Here is a 15,731-nt window from a genome sequence, read left to right as displayed (position 1 = left end):
CTGTAATCTGATTTATCTGTTGTTTGCATGGCTTTCATTAGAGTTCCTTGAATTTTTTAACTGAATCGTTTCTTGAAAGGAGTTGGGGGTGGAGGAACCTCCTGTCACTTGCTGTCTTTCTCCTTTCTACTTGTGTCTCAATGATAGGGGACAAGTCATAAAAATCAGAGTTTGGGAACTATGTTCAAATTTCTAGTTTAATACTTCCTTTTAAAACCACAGCAGAAGGTTTTTATTGGATTTGTGGTTTTTTTTCTTGTTGATGAAACCATCAGAACCTGTTTTGAACAGTTCTGTTCAGTCTGCTAATTTATTAAAAATACCTGGATTTTCCTTGACTGAGTTTTGTGTTTACTACTTTACGTGGCCCCAACTGAAACTCCATGTGGATTTGGTTTCAGTGGTTTTCTTCTGCAAATTGTCTTGGTGCTCAGAGCTCAGCTGGGTGTTAACACCAAGGTTGTGGATTTGATCCCTGTATGGGCCATTCATTTAAGAGCTGGATTCATGACCCTTATGGGTTCCTTTCAACCCAGAATATTCTGTGGTTCTGTAACTTGGCTTGAATGCCAGTGAGGCAGAAATAATATCTCTCTAAGGTTCCCTGCAGAACCAGAAGACAAAGCAAAGTGAAGTATGTTTGTATTTGACCCTTAACATATTTTGTGCTGTGTATATATATATATCTGCCTCAAAGGAGATTTGTTGGGCTTAACCAATATTTGTATTGTGTGTGCACAGTAATGACTGTTATTAGTCCTTCTGCTGTATTTATTTGAATAGAGGTGGGATGGGCTCAGGGCTTTGATTAGACATTTTAAAATGCAAACCCAGAAGTTTCTCTAACATACTTGCTGTTAGTTCTTGCCTCTTTAAACATGCTGGGTGTTAAGCATGTTGGCAGGTGACACTTGTCTGTGACATGACATATCCTTTGGCTACTCTGGGCAGCCAGCATTCATGCTGGTGTTTAGAGCTGGTGCTAAGGTTGTCTGAAACCATCCTAAGCAATATGAACTACCTTTCATCTGTTCTGTTATACAGAGAAAAAGTATCCATATAATGGGCTTATCTTGCTTACTCAACACCAAAACATGTCCAGGCTTCCTCATGCTTTGCAAAATGGAACTCATCTAGGCTTGGACTTTGTGCTCTGGACTCTATTTTCCAGCATTACAAAATTAAAAGGTGAGCTGGGCAGGAAGGGAGGATCAAGGAAGTGGGCCAGTAGTTTGCATGCAGTGCCCACATGGAAGGTGTGGCAGTGCTTAGCCCAGTTCTGGGCAGCTGAGTGGAGCAGGTCTGGCAGGTGAGTGACAGTGCTGCAGCTCACTCTGGGGCGCTTGGCCAAGTCTGGCCCTGAGCAGTCTGGCCCTGAGAGCAGCAAATAATAACCTGCAAGGTCAGGGTGGGTGAGCTTGAGGAGAATAAAGATGGATATGAGCACAGGAGAAGGCAGGGGGTTCTTACTGTTGATGGAGATGCACATCTGGTGAATACAGTGGTTTTAGCCTTGCTCGTATATCCCCAAAACAGTCACGTTTATGCAGGTTGGGAAGAAAACCTCCCCAGAAGGGTTGTTCTGAACTCTTGACCATTTGGTGGGTGCTGTGAGAGGAGAAGCCAGAAAACAAGCAGCTGCTTGAGGCAAAATACTTAAACTGTGTATTCTTGAATAGTTACACATCTGGTTTGTTATTACAGATTCAGGTTAGTTATACACTGTTTTATGACTGTTTCTCTTCCTAAATGCCAAGCATACTGGTGGCATTCCTTTCCTCACACTGTTTGCTGCTATGTGCATATCTGAGGCACAGTGGTATCTGTGTATCCCTGATGAGAAATAGTAGATGCTTGTTACAGAGCATCTATGAATTTTTAGCCTCTTACTGTGTCCTGTAGGTAAAAACAAAAAGGAGTTTGTACTAAATTATACAGACTGACAATCTGTTGGCTTTTACCTGGGAACTACTGTCATAATATATTGAACTGCATAGGGAAATGCTGGAGTCACCATCTCTGAAAGTGTTTAGAAATACTTGAGGATATAGTGTAGTAATGAAAACAACTCAATTGTCTTGTCCAACCTTAACAATTTTGTGATTCAGAGTAGAAATGCTTGACTGCAAGGCAGCCCCTTGTCTGTTAAACAGTCACTTTGGGGTTTTGCTGTTGTTGGTAGTGGCTTAACTGAATGTTGGAGTTTAAGAAGCACCTGAACTCAAAACAACACTTCTGAGCAGGGATTTTGGCTCAAACAGGACTAGGGTTTCTGCCATGATACTCCTCTATTTTCATCTGGCTAAACATTTGGAAATACTTTTTTTGCATACTTATCTCAGGTGTCAGAGTTCATTGATGCATCATTTAGAAGATCAGGGTTTTGGACCTGATAGAGGATATAGATATTTTGATTTAGAATTGGGTTGCCTATGGAAGTCTGAGCATGTGTGACTTGAGATTTACTTGAATATGCAGTATTTAATATGACATCCATATGCTGTTTTCATAAGACTTTCATTTGACTTGAACATATAGTTGCCAACTCTTAATAAGCAAATATTTTTGGTCAGAAGACCACTGTTTGGGACTAAAACTTGGCAAATTTTTAATGCATTTAAAAGCATAGGGAAATTATCTAATATGGAAAGCAGAACTGATTTAAAAACTTACTTGAAGTACAGATCAGGTCTAAATGCAGTCCTTTTGGCAATGAAAAATAAGGTTTTTTTTCTTCTTTGACAAATTCTTATTCCAGCTTTGTTTTTTAGCTCAACAGATGGGTAGGAGAGCCAGACCATATGGTGAAGAGCAAATAAATTTTATGCTAAGGACATATATGTAGGACTAACTGTGGTAAGAGTATGGTGATTTACTTAATGACACCTTTAATGGTAATCCTATCAGCTCTTTGGTTTAGATTGTTAAATCAGTCTGTATTTTGCATTAAAAATAATCAGTCCCACTAATCCAATACCTCTGTTCTGTTGAAGTGTATTTACTTCTATATGCATATTTATTTCTATGCAAGTCTTACCAAGTAAACTATTAATTGTAGGGACTGGAGTAGGAATGTCAACTTTAGAACTGTGTGCTAAATCTGCTTATATTTTATATCCCTGAATATTTATGCATTGTGTGTGTTGTCCATTTAAACAGTATTTCTCTTACCCTTTGTTAAATGTGTCATATCATCTATGTTGAACTGCAGAGTATTCTTAATTTTAAAAGACGTGTTGATCAGCACATCCTATTTAAAAATAATTTAGGTGTTTCTTTGATTTTTTTTTCAATGTCAAATGTATTTTCCAGATGGATATTTTTTTAATTTATACTGTGGAAGGGTGCAGAGAGGATCAGGTGAAGAGGAGTTACCAATTCTCAGTATTTATTTTGTGCAGTTTTTCTTTTGGCAGTTTGTGCTTTACCCACCTGTCAGTTTTGTGAAACCAGGATGCCTCATCTGAACTGCAGATAAATTTGGGGTTTACATCTGTGTCTTCTGCTTTATACCACTGGGGTTTTTAATCCTGAAAATAAAAAGTACAATTAGAGCTAATCATCCTTGCTGTGTGTTCTGTACTGCTGACTGTTTTGATACACGATGATTACATTGTGAGTCAACTAACATCAGTTGAGCTCTCTTGATGCAGAATGGTGTCATTGAAGGTTGGTTTGGGATTTTTTTGAGGTGCTACATCTTGTTGCACTTCTGTCCCCTGAGTAGGCAGCCCCAGACAACATCCTCATTTTTAGAATATGCTGACAACTCCTCAGTGCAAGTAGTAGTGGAGAATGATTAGAAATCAGTGTGTGCTTGCACTTGTGTGTACACACAGCTAACATCTTTGCCTGACTGCACTGGGACACAGCTTGCTACTCCATGGATCCAGTTCTGTCCTGGAAGGCAAGTACAACTGCTACTGCTGTAATACAGGTGGTGAAGCTCCATTGTAATACTTGAAAACAAAGCACTGATAATGATTCCTGGAGCCTGGGCTAATGTCAGATGCTTGTAACCCAGTGAGATCAGACACACCCTTCTTTTGGGTTGCTTTCAGCATGCCTGTCTTGATGTGGGAGTACTGGAGCTGGGGAGAGGAAGGATGGCCCTAATTCCTTCATGTTTTCAGACAGGGTGACTGAGGGGGAGCTTTCTGTAGATAGGTATTTTTAAAATCCCAAAGTTAGAGCTGGGAATTCTGAGCTTAATCACTGCCTGTTGTCTCAGACCTCGAAGTAGGTATTTACAAACCAGCCTGCATTAGCAGTGACTCACACAAAGCTAACCACTGGTGTCAGTAAAGTCTGCTATGTGCTGTAGGCAGGGAGTGTGCCACTAGGTTTTTCAGCAGCATACCTATGCAGCACGAACCTCAAGTGACTGGCATAAGAGGCCAGTGTGCAAAAAGTTGATGGTTAAGTAGCTTGGAGTGGCACTGTGGCTTCCACCTCCCACCCCCATACACTGTTTCCCCAGGCCAGAAAAATGATGTACCTTAGAGGGGACTTCAGGTGCACGAGTGAGCTTGATTTCATCATATTGTTTCCCCAGGGGATTTAATGGAATTTTCTTTTTTCAGTCTGTGTGCCTTTAGCAATGCTGGACAAGGTCACACATGTATATACAGGCACATATATGCATGAATTAAATTGTTAATTTTGAAGCATGCAGTGGAACTGCAAAAACTAGAAGCATGTTTTGTGACAAATTTATGCACGCCCTTTTTACCAAGTTTCGCTGTCGCCACAAACCTGTGATTAGCTGTTCAGACAGAATCATTCCTGAATTGCATGTGTCTTACTATTTACCTCTTAGGGGATGCTGCTGAACCTGCCTGTAGTTTTTTTTTTGCTGTGGAGGATAAACTCCTCCACGCTGTCTGAGGGACAGCCAGTTTGGAGCCTGGGGTATGCTGCCAGCAGCTCTCGTTCCATGCCTAGCTGGAAGGTGAGCAAAATGCTGGCAGGCTCTGGAGCTGAGTAATGGTAATGTCACTGGTTCTTCTCATCAGTTAGGTGACACACCAGGCACTTGCATTAGACTAGAAAAGCATTCACCCGAAAAGCCTCTCTCCAATTTAAATGTACTAAGTGGGGTCAGTTTGTCGTGCTCTTGGGTGAGCAGATGCTGGAAGAAATCTAGTGAATTTTGAACTACTGTTGGTTTGTGAGCCCAGCTTCTCTTCTTGGGGATCAGGATTTGATCCACTCAGTTCATTGTGCCACTGCCTGAAGTCAAGACAAAGTGGATTCTTCTGGAAAAGATGGTGAGTGTGACCAGGATCATTAACAGGTAACTTGCTGTATGGATAAGTTGTTAATACAATCACCCTGAAAATCAACTTTCCCTCAGTTTGGGGATTTGTTTAAATTAAAAGCAAAATTTGCTTAGAGTAGAAAAAGGCTTGTTGTTTTTGTTCTTTCTTGTATATCTCTTATCTGCAGTAGAAATAAAAATACCTTGGGGAAAGAACTTTGGAATGGTGCAGAGTCTGCTCAAGGGAGAACATAGCTGTGTAGGTTTGTATCTGCAGGTTCAACAAAAATTTCACCTCAGAGTAACTACTCTTCATTTCAGCAACCAGTGAGAATGCAAGCCCATGGCAGAACTGCTTACATTGCCAAATTTGTGGATTAAGGTTTCCAATATAATCTGTGGGCTGAAATTGCATACGGCTGTAAATTGGGTTGTACTTCTCGTGTCTGCTTTGAGATTATATTTTGTTCTCTATAGTTTGAAAGTAAAACAACCTAATTTGTTGCAAGATATGATTTCTTAGCCTGCTTCTAACCTAAAATTGGTGCAAGGGTAATTTTCTGCTGCCTTATCTGTAGTGGGTAGTTTCTTGGGGAAAGAAAGCAACTGGCAGTACCTTAGGCATTAGAGCATCAAGGGAGCTTAGCTGGTAGCTGCATAAAGTGGGAAATGTGTGGTCCAATGCCAGCACAGACTGTCCCTTTATGACTGAGGCAGATGGATGAACCTTTAAGAGGGTTCTGGTGGCTCAGGAGATGCTGGGCAATGTGTTGGTCTTCATGCAAAGGCTTGCAAGTTCCAGTGAAATGGCATAAAAGCTTGGCTGCTGTGTGCAAAGCCCAGATGGTACACCTCATGCTTAGTTTTGAATGGGTATTTTCTGTTTGGTCAGAGTTGCAGGTGCCATTGTTTCATCTGTGTTAGAACCATGAGGAAGTTTTGATATGGTTTGTGCAGATGTTGTCTGGGTGGTTCAGCAGAAGGAAGGCAAAGGGCTGGCCCAGCCATGTCTCCCCAGCCCCTCACTCTATACCATGGGACAGCACCTTGGCACTTCAGGTATGCAACTCTGATACCAAATTCCTCTTGGACTGGGTATTTGGGAATGCAAAATACAGAAGAAATTGAGAGCTGAGTTATTTCTATTGTGTTGCTTCTTGTAAATACTCTCAAAGAAAGGGAAAACAAACCACTGCCTATGAGATGTTTCTGCCTGCAAAGTGATCCTTTGGCAGCTTAGGTGGAGAAGAACATTGCTTATTTGGTGAGGTCTGTGTAAATTAGAATTAAAGATGGTAAAAATATTTTCCTTTTTTTTTTTTTTTTTTTTTACTCAATATTCACTTTTCATTTTGTTCATAGCAACTGAGCAGAGTTGGATTTTGGTATTTCTGGATTTTCTTCCAGCTTGAAATTGCAAAACCTAAAATCACAAAGGCAGGAAAGAAACAAAAACCATGCAGAGAGGCTGGAGCAGTGGAAAGGGAGGAGGAAAGGTATGCAGCAGTGATAGTGCTGTAACTTGCCCTTTGGAACAGAAAATAAAGCTCTTGGTTTGGAACGCTTTTTTTTAAGACAGAACAAATTATTACACCAAGTTCACTCTTTGAACCACATCCAGTACAAAGTTCATTTGATACATTAAATGCAGTTCCACACTTGCAAATATGCTCAATGTGTTTTGATTGCATCTTTTGAAAGGCTGCACTGGCAGCAAGTAAAATACGTGCCAGGCATTTCTCCTGAGAAATATAACAACTGCTAGTATTTCAGCCTAAATATCTCAAATGCAACAGTTTTGGGTTTTTGTTTCTGCTTTTCTTGAAGAATCATGACTTGAACTCTGAAGCATTAGAAGCAGCCAGGTCATCCTGTGTGATAGTGCTGGAAAATGTGCTTTGGTCATTGCCAAAACAAAAAATAAAGAAGTGTGTAGTGCAAAGATAATCCCCTTCTGGCCCTCTATCAATCTGTCCTGAAAATTGCCCTTAGTAACAGGGTTGTCTGAGGATCATGACACAGGCTGTCTCACAGGCTGACTCCCTTGCTGCACATCACAACCACGTACAGGGAGATATGAACTCGTATTTCTCAAGGTTGGTTTTCCCCTGTCTGCTGGCTATGTTCACTGTGCAGGCATGCACAATGCTGGCAAAAACATTGAAGCCAGACATATCCTTCCAGGCATTTAGATCCAGAATGAATCTGAAACTCAGTGTGGGTTTCCTGAAATATATCCACAGAGGAAGAGCAAGACTGCTGCAAGACAAGTTTACACTAGCAGAGTCTATGAAATTCTTACCAGGTAATTGTTTGTTTACACAGTACTAGCTCTGGAAAAAGTTTTGGTGGTGCCAAATTGGGAGAGAGTGTTGGGATTGTTCAGCCTGGAAACAAGAAGGCTTGGGGTGACCTAATTGTGGCCTTTGAGAACTTGAAAGGAATCTATGAGAAAGATGGAGAGGGACTTTCTAAAAGAGCCTGCAGTGACAGGACAAGGGGGTGATGACTTGAACTTGCCAGTAGGTTACATTAGATGCTAGGGAGAAATTCTTTTCTGTGAGGGTTGTGAGGCTCTGGCTCCTCAGAGAATCTGTGGCTGCCCCATCCCTGGAAGTGTTCAAGGCCAGGTTCAATGAGGCTTTGAGCAGCCTGGTCTAGTGGAAGGTGTCCCTGCCTGTGACAGGGGGACTTGGAGCTAAATGTGCTTTAAGGTCCCTTCTACCCCAAGCCATCCTATGATCTTCATATCACCTGGATTTTGTGCGCAAAGGAGATTGCTTTCTCAGATGGTTATTTCACTGTCATCTCCTGGAAAGATTTACTGAAATCCAAGCTACTAAAAAAATTGCTTGTTTATGGCAATAAACTAGATAATTATAATCTTGTCTTATTGCATTTATTGCCAAGAACTCTTAAGTAGCTTAATTTCCCTTCCACATGTCCCTTCCTCCTGTCTTGAGGCTAAGTTTGTCCCCTTTCCAAGGCTGAAGGATAATGTAGGCAGCATTTATAAATGTACCAGGGAACTGGCTTCTCAGGGTCAGGATTATCGTGCAATTCTGAAATGAGAGACTTGGCCAGTGAATTTGTTCTCTGCTCTGTTATGATCCTGTGACTCTTGGAGCAGAAGAGGCTGTTAGAGCAAGGTTTTTAGCAAAGACTGAGGAAAAGAGCTGAAAATCAAGCTTGCAGAGAACATTGGAGTACCCAGTAAACCTGTGTGCTTTTGTAGATGGGTAACATGCAATCAGCATGAAATTCTTGTTTTCATGCCCCACCAGCTGTGAGTGGTTGGTTAGGGCACTTTAAAAGATGAGGGTCTCAAGCCTTGCCAAAACAACAAAAAGTTTTGGAAGCAGCAAGCTGAAAAAACTGTGTCATTATGTTTGTTTAGAAGAAACCAGTGACTGCCTTCTCATATGCTGCAAATGACAGTGGTGACTATTATGCCTCCTGAGATGACAGAGACGTTGCACTGCATTCATTAAAGCTTGAAGAATTCCTGTTCCAGTGCTGAGGAGTGCAGATGCACAGCCTGACCCAGGTCTGAGCAGACTGAAACCAAACTCCCACGTGTGGGCTCCAGAACAGCCTCTGTGAGCTGCTGGGCTGCTGTCTCACCTGCCTCCTCCTGTGACACACCTCCCTGGGGAATTTAGACCTCCAGGGTCAAGCTTAGGCTCAAGCATGTGTTTTGTGATGCTATCTCTAACATTTAAGGGCACCACACCTTATTCTTCTTTTCTTTAAGACTTCTGGACGTGGTAGGACAGGAGAAGAATGAGCAGACACTACCTGCTGGCCTATCTCAAGCTCCTGCTTAGACCTCTGTCTCATTTCTGTCTATCTGGCAATCTGCTCTGCCCAGCAAGTCTCATCATTCATGCTGGTGCAGTTCCTTTCCTGACTCAAAGGCAGCTGGCAGGTGGAACTGTGTCCCACAGCAGAGTTTAATGAGGTACAGCATTCTGCATCCAAGCTAAGACAGTACTTGGACTGGTTGGGTTTTTTTCCAGATCTGATTGGTCTAGGAATAGTGCTGAAAGCTGCTTTTTCATTTCAAAACACTTAACCATCCTACTAAATTATTAGCATTGGCAAGATGCCACCAAGGGGGACAGAGTCCAGTTCCAGTGAGGTGGTAGAACTGCTCTCTTACTTAGGTGGTTTTATTGAATAACAACCACAAAAGACCACCTAATCCTCTTCCAAGTTTTTCCTCCTGATCTGATGGGAGCAGGATGTATAAATATCATTGAGTCTGAAAGAAATGTGGGCTCTTCTCTCCCATGATTTTCTCTTTTGTGTGTGCCAAGTTAAGGAAGAAGAGAATTCAGAAAATGCAAGGAATTCTCATTTCACCTTTCTCCTTGCTTGTTTTAAAGTGCTGGAGTGCAAAGCTGGTACCTTAACATGTCTTCTGTTATTACCCTATGACACACTTCTTCGTGGTTTTGATATCTGGAGAGGGAACATCCTCCCCCAGGGGTATTTGGTCTCCTGTTATTGTATTTGCTGATGTTTGTAAAACCCCATTTGCTGTCCTGTCTGTTAGTTGTTCTGTTTCAACACACCTTTAGCTGACCTATGCTCCAGAGAGCTGTTAAACATTGCAGGCATGCTTGAGGAAGGAAACTAATCTTTCTTTCAACTTGGAGTGCAGCACTTAAACTCACTGGTGTGGCAGAAGGAGCAGTAGATGTGCTGTGGGTGGTGCTAAACTGGTTTGGGGAGAGCTGGGAACAGCATGAAGTGTGGAACAAAAAACTTTATGCTGTGCTGGGATGGATAAGTTAGCATCTATGTGCTGGTAGATGGCAGACTTTGTTGTGTGGGGGTGTCAGAGCTTTAAAAGCATCGTGGGCTACAGAAGGAGCATTTTGGAAAGGCTTTGAGCCCTGGCAATGCTTTTGCCTTGGAGAAGGAAAAGGAGAAGGTCACCAGAGATGGTTAATAGAGCTTTAGCTGCTGAGCTCACTAAACATTCTTCCAGTTCAATGGCCTATGCAGAATGATGTGTTTAGTCAATGTTTAATTCCTAAGCAACAAATGGTGATTGTCATACTAGAAGGCACTTGTGGTGTTGACTGAAGCAATGGAGGCCAAGGATTAAAAAGGTCATGCAGGGAGATCACTGTGGCAGCCTCAAAGCTCTCACCTCTAGGTCAGGTCCCTTCTCAGCAGGGGAAAACAAGGAGAAGTTCCTGCTGCCTTAAGGCCAAAGAAGGTTTTCCAGTAAGAAAACAAGCCAGCCACTTAAAAACAATAATTGGCTGTAGGAAACAAAACAAAGGGAAATGTGAACTTGGATAGCTGAGGGAGGGCAGGAAATGAAGAGGCATTTACTCCTTCCCTGGTGATGGGAGCATGTAGCTGGTCAGCAGAGGCAGCTGTGAGTGACAGCAGGGGGGAAAGGGCAGCAGCTGCTGGGGAGGTTGAGGGCTATTGAACAGCTCAGATCTGGAGGAGAGGACTGCAAACAACACCTTCACAGAGCAGAGGAGCTGGATGGGATGTCAGGCAGAAAACTCAAGAAACTTTCTTGTGGAATGAGTCAGAAAGGAGAAGAGCCCTCTCATCTGAGAGCCCCTAACCCTGTCTCACCTTCAGCCTTCTCCAAGATCTGGCTGTCAAGATCAGAGCAGAGCTCTGAGAGCCACCAGGGCTGTTTATCTCCAAGCCTGGCCTGCTTTTGTCCAAAGCTGCTTTATCCAAGGATTCTCTTGACTCCAGCTTGAAGGGGAGATAGGCATGTGACATTCCTGTGAAACTAACTCAAAGCATGCAAAGTTTACAAGTCTGTTATAAAACTTGGCCCAGGCCAATGAGACTGGCTTGGCTGTTTCCTACATATAGCAGTTCACTTCTGTATCAGTGCTAGGAGGATTGGGATGATTTGTCCTTTATTGTTCTTTATTTTCCATGTTTTATATATCAACATGCATAATAGGAATTATTTTGTTCTTTTCCAGCTCTGCTGGATAAAGTACATGGGGATTTTGTGATACAGACAGACAAAGAGAAAGTGCTGTTCAAACCACTGCATTTTCCAGGTTGTGACTCAGTCTTTGGGATTGCTTTGTCTTAAAGACAGAGTTATAACCTTTTTTTTTTTTTTTTTTTTTTTTTTTTTGGTTATGCTGTTACTGAGCCTGGACATGTGTAATGCAGGCCAGAGTTCTGCTTCAGTTTTCGAAGATTAGGGCAAAATTGAGTAGATTTTCTTTGATCTACCAAGACCTCCACTGCTGATCTACTAAGAGAGGGCAAGACTGCAAGCTAATGTAAGGGCTTACTTGTGGTCAGGACACACTGCTTCTCTCATACTGGATACTGACTCCTGCACTTATTTACTGGGCACCAGGAATAAGCTTTTGCCTGTGCAATTTCCAGCTGCAAGATGGGTTTAGTTCTAAATTACTGATCTGTGATGATTTCAGTCATGGCAATGATTAATTTTGCTGATGAGCTGATGGTTCTGTAAACATGTAGGGCAGCTCTGCAAAAGTCATTGTTTATGGGGTATTTGCTGCTCTTGCTTTTCAAATTTCATGCTGTTTACCTTGAGAATGAAGAATGAATGCTGTATACCAGGGGCATGTCCTATGAGCCAGTATTACTCTGCTCAGAGTGTTAGCAGGGCTGAGCTGTTCCAGCAGTAAGGGTGCACATTCCAAAGCAATTAGAACACTTTCATAAGTAAATACTGCTCAGCAGCTGATAAAATGCCTTTCAAATGTCTTCGTAAAAAATAGATTCAGGTGACCAGAAGAGACCTACTTTCTTTAATCTTTGCAGACAAATGTGTAAGTATTTATTTTGATTCTTAACAGCTTTTTCATTTAAAAGTTGCTGTGAATTGAAAGTAGTTCGTTTGTCTTGTTGAAATAGCCTCCAACTGAGTCACAGGCAAAAGAAATGGTGACAATCATGGATTCCCCACCCCATGTGCTTCATCAGGGTCTCTGCCCTCACACATTGAAATCATTTGATGCTTGGCTTACTGTGAGTATAAAAACTTCTAGGGAGGAGGAAGAACAAGTGGGAGGGTGGAAACAAAAAAGGATTTCCTCTGCCTATAAACTGAAGTACAAAATTGCAGTTCATCTGGGGAGCTCTGCAAACTGAACCATGCATATTTCCTGCTCACAACTAGCATGGCTTCAAGCTGCAGCCCTGATTCCCAAACTTCTTGGGCCAGCTATTACCCATATTGTCCCTTGTCACAGAGCTTTGAATTCCCAGCCCCAGAGCAGGGCTGGGGTCTCCAGGCCCCTTGCAGGCCAGCAGCTGTCTGTATTCCCAGCTGGGAGAGCCCCTGTCCTGGGGCACTCTTGGGGGAGGTGCACAGGGTGCAGTTGGCCATTATGTACTCCAAGACATAAGATCTAAAGCTCTTTTTCCAGAAGCATTCTTTCAGAAACTAAACAAAACAGTCTTTTAGATGTGGGTTTGCTTTTTCTCTTTTGTTACCCCTGTTTTCCTGATTGTCTTTCTTTACTATCTTTTATAATTCTTGGCTGGTGTTACTTTCTGGGGATTGTTTCCTTTAGTTGAATCATAATAGTGTGAGTTGGAAGGGACCTTTAAAGGCCATCTAGTCAAAAACCCCTGGAATAAGCAGGAATATTCTCAACCAGACCAAGTTGCTCAGAGACCTGTCTAGCCTAACCTTGAATGTTTTCAAGAGTGAGGCATCCACCACCTTTCTGGGCAACCTACTCCAGTGTTTAATCACTTGCTCTTCATGGCTAATCTAAATCAGCCCTCCTCCTATCACAAGAGACCCTGCTAAAAAGTTTGTCCTTTTCTTTTTAATAATCAGAGAATCATCAAGGCTGGAAGATGATCAATTCCAACCATTAACCCAGCACTGCAAAGATCCCTTTAAGTGCTGAAAAGCTGCTCTAAGGCATCCCCAGAGCATTCTTCTCCCAGGAAGAACAACCATGACTCTGTTTATCCTCACAGGAGAGGTGCTCCAGCCCTTAGACCATCCTCATGGCTCCCCTGGATCCACTCCAGCAGACTCATGTTGTTTCTGTGTGAAGGATGGCTGGAGCCCTGCGGAGGGACAGGTTTTTTCAAACACTTTTGTGCCTGGAGAGGGCTGCTGTGGTGAGTTGCACAAGGAGGCAGGCAGGACACTCCCTGGGAATTCCAGCTGCAAGAATAGAGGCCAGAAGTGAGGGGTGGGCAGGGCTGAGTGCTGAGCCCCAGAAGCTGCAGAGAGCAAAGCCTCGAGCAAAGACAGCTGAAATTCAGCCTGGACAGAGCAGGAGCCAAACCCTAAATCTGTTTGCTTTGACTGGGTAACTTAAGACCTGCACTTGGACACTGTGGTCCAAACCCTAGCCAAGCATATGGAGCATTAGCCAGTGTGAGTATGAGGAAGAAATAATCAGCTTTGGCAGTCCAAGTCCCAAGCCTGTCATATAAGCACACCCTGAACTTTAAACATATCTGCAGCCCTGTTTCCAGTACAGCATTTCAAAATGTGTCCTCACTCCAGTGCTTCACCCTGATGAAGAAAACAGAATTTATAAAGAGGTTTTTAAGCATAAAGTTGCCTTTTCTTCTGTATTGTACTGGAGCACATAGATAGTAATCCTGCACAAAGATCTATTTAATCTCATTTACTCCAGTTAGCAGAACTAGCATTGGCTTGGGGGGTTTTTTGGTTGGTTTTTTTGTATGTGTGTGTGTTTGTGGGTCAGTCTTGTTCTGTCTTGGTGTGGTTTTCCTGGATGGTTGTATGTGATGTGGCAGCATGGGAATTGTCAGTCAGAGAACTGGCTTGGCAGTTTTCTGTGGATATCCAGGAGGTTGCTAATGGCATGGATCTGGCCAGGTTCCAGATGTGATCAACTGTCAGAAGATATTCCTCCTGACTCTTGCCCAGACGCTTTCCTCCCCTTGCTTCCCCTTCAAGCTTTCTTCCAGAGCAGCACCTCAGACTTATACTTGGTAAAGCCCATTTCTGCTGGAAACCTTGGCCAGCTCTGCAGAGTACCTGCAGCCTGATGTGATATCCAGGTAAGTCAAATCCACTTTTTATCTTCCCTCCTCCCAAGTCTAAATATAAAAATCTGTGTTTCCTTGTGGTCTCTCTTTTATAATCCCAAGTTAAACTGAATGGGACTCCTGTTGATTATGATATGCAATGGTATTTATGGCATGATTGTCTTCCTCAGCTAGACTCAGCTTTTTTAAAATAAAATACAGCAAACCAAATATTTCCAGAATGAGGTGACTACAGCTTTCCAACACCTCTGGGACCTTCAGTTCACAAGGAGTGTCCTGATCCTGGTTTGCTGTGAGTCAAAACCTAAACAAAACCATTGGGTCAACCTTACTTCCACCTCTGATCTCCACTACATTAGAGGCAAAGGTACAAATTTTACCTGGATTGTTTACCTGGAAGAGCTTTAAAAGACCTTCCTCAGTTTGGAAACCTTGTGGAAAATGTAAGAGGAAACTTCTCTAATTTTGAATTTAGTTTCAAACTGGATTCAGAGCCTTCACAGTATTTTCTGGCTCTGGTTTGGAAAGGGAGCTGCTTTGGCCATCAGCCAGCTGGCACAGGGTGGCTTCCAGCCCTCCCCAGGGAGCCCTGCTCTCTGCAGGTCACAGCTGAGCCAGAGTCTGGCCACAGGCAGGAGAGCTGGGTCCTGGCCAGCTTGGCATGCTGCAGCCCTGCTGGGGAAGAACTGACCCTCTGGGAACCAGGGACTGTAAGGAGCCTGCCTCTGCCTCCCTTGGGAGGGTGCTGCTGCTTCACACCAGCATCAGCCTGGCAGGAAGGAGGTGTTTCCATCATTCAGGAGGATTTTTGTGTCTCTGTTCCCTAATCCCACACTAAGTAGAACAGGGTTGAAATCTGCAGCAAAATTAGCTCTGAGTCCTGAAACTCTCAGTGATATTCATACTGTTAAAAAAAAAAATTGAAGTCCTGTCATGGTTCTTAAAATCCATGTGTTCTTACCTAGATCAAAGCCCTTCTGTTGGCATGACCAGCAGGAGTCCTGCTTGTGGTCACCTGTGATGAGCAATGATTCACTTTGGAACCTCCACAGTCTTCTTATGCCATAGAAACATATAATCATGGAATGGCTCAGGCTGGAAGGAACCTTACAGATAATTAGCTTCAACACCTGTCTATGAGCAGGGATGCCACCCACTAGACCTTGCTGCTCAGGACCCCATCCAAGGTGGCCTTGAACACTTCAGCAGATGGGACAATTTCCCTAGGCAGCCTGTTCCAGTGCCTCACCACTCTCACAATTTCCTCTTAATGTCTCATCTAAACCTTCCCTCTTTCAGTTTAAACCATTGCCCCTTGTCCTGTCACTCTCTGCTCCTATAAAAACTCCCTCCTTTTTACAAGCCTAAGGTACTGGAAGGCTGCAGTGAGGTGTCCCTTGAGGTGCTCTTTTCTCCAGGCAAAGCAGCCCCAGCTCTCTCAGCC

This window comes from Oenanthe melanoleuca, chromosome 1, assembly GCF_029582105.1.
Source record: "Oenanthe melanoleuca isolate GR-GAL-2019-014 chromosome 1, OMel1.0, whole genome shotgun sequence".
Taxonomy (NCBI): domain Eukaryota; kingdom Metazoa; phylum Chordata; class Aves; order Passeriformes; family Muscicapidae; genus Oenanthe; species Oenanthe melanoleuca.
The sequence above is the reverse complement of the archived record's forward strand: the minus strand, read 5'-3'. Positions refer to the sequence as shown.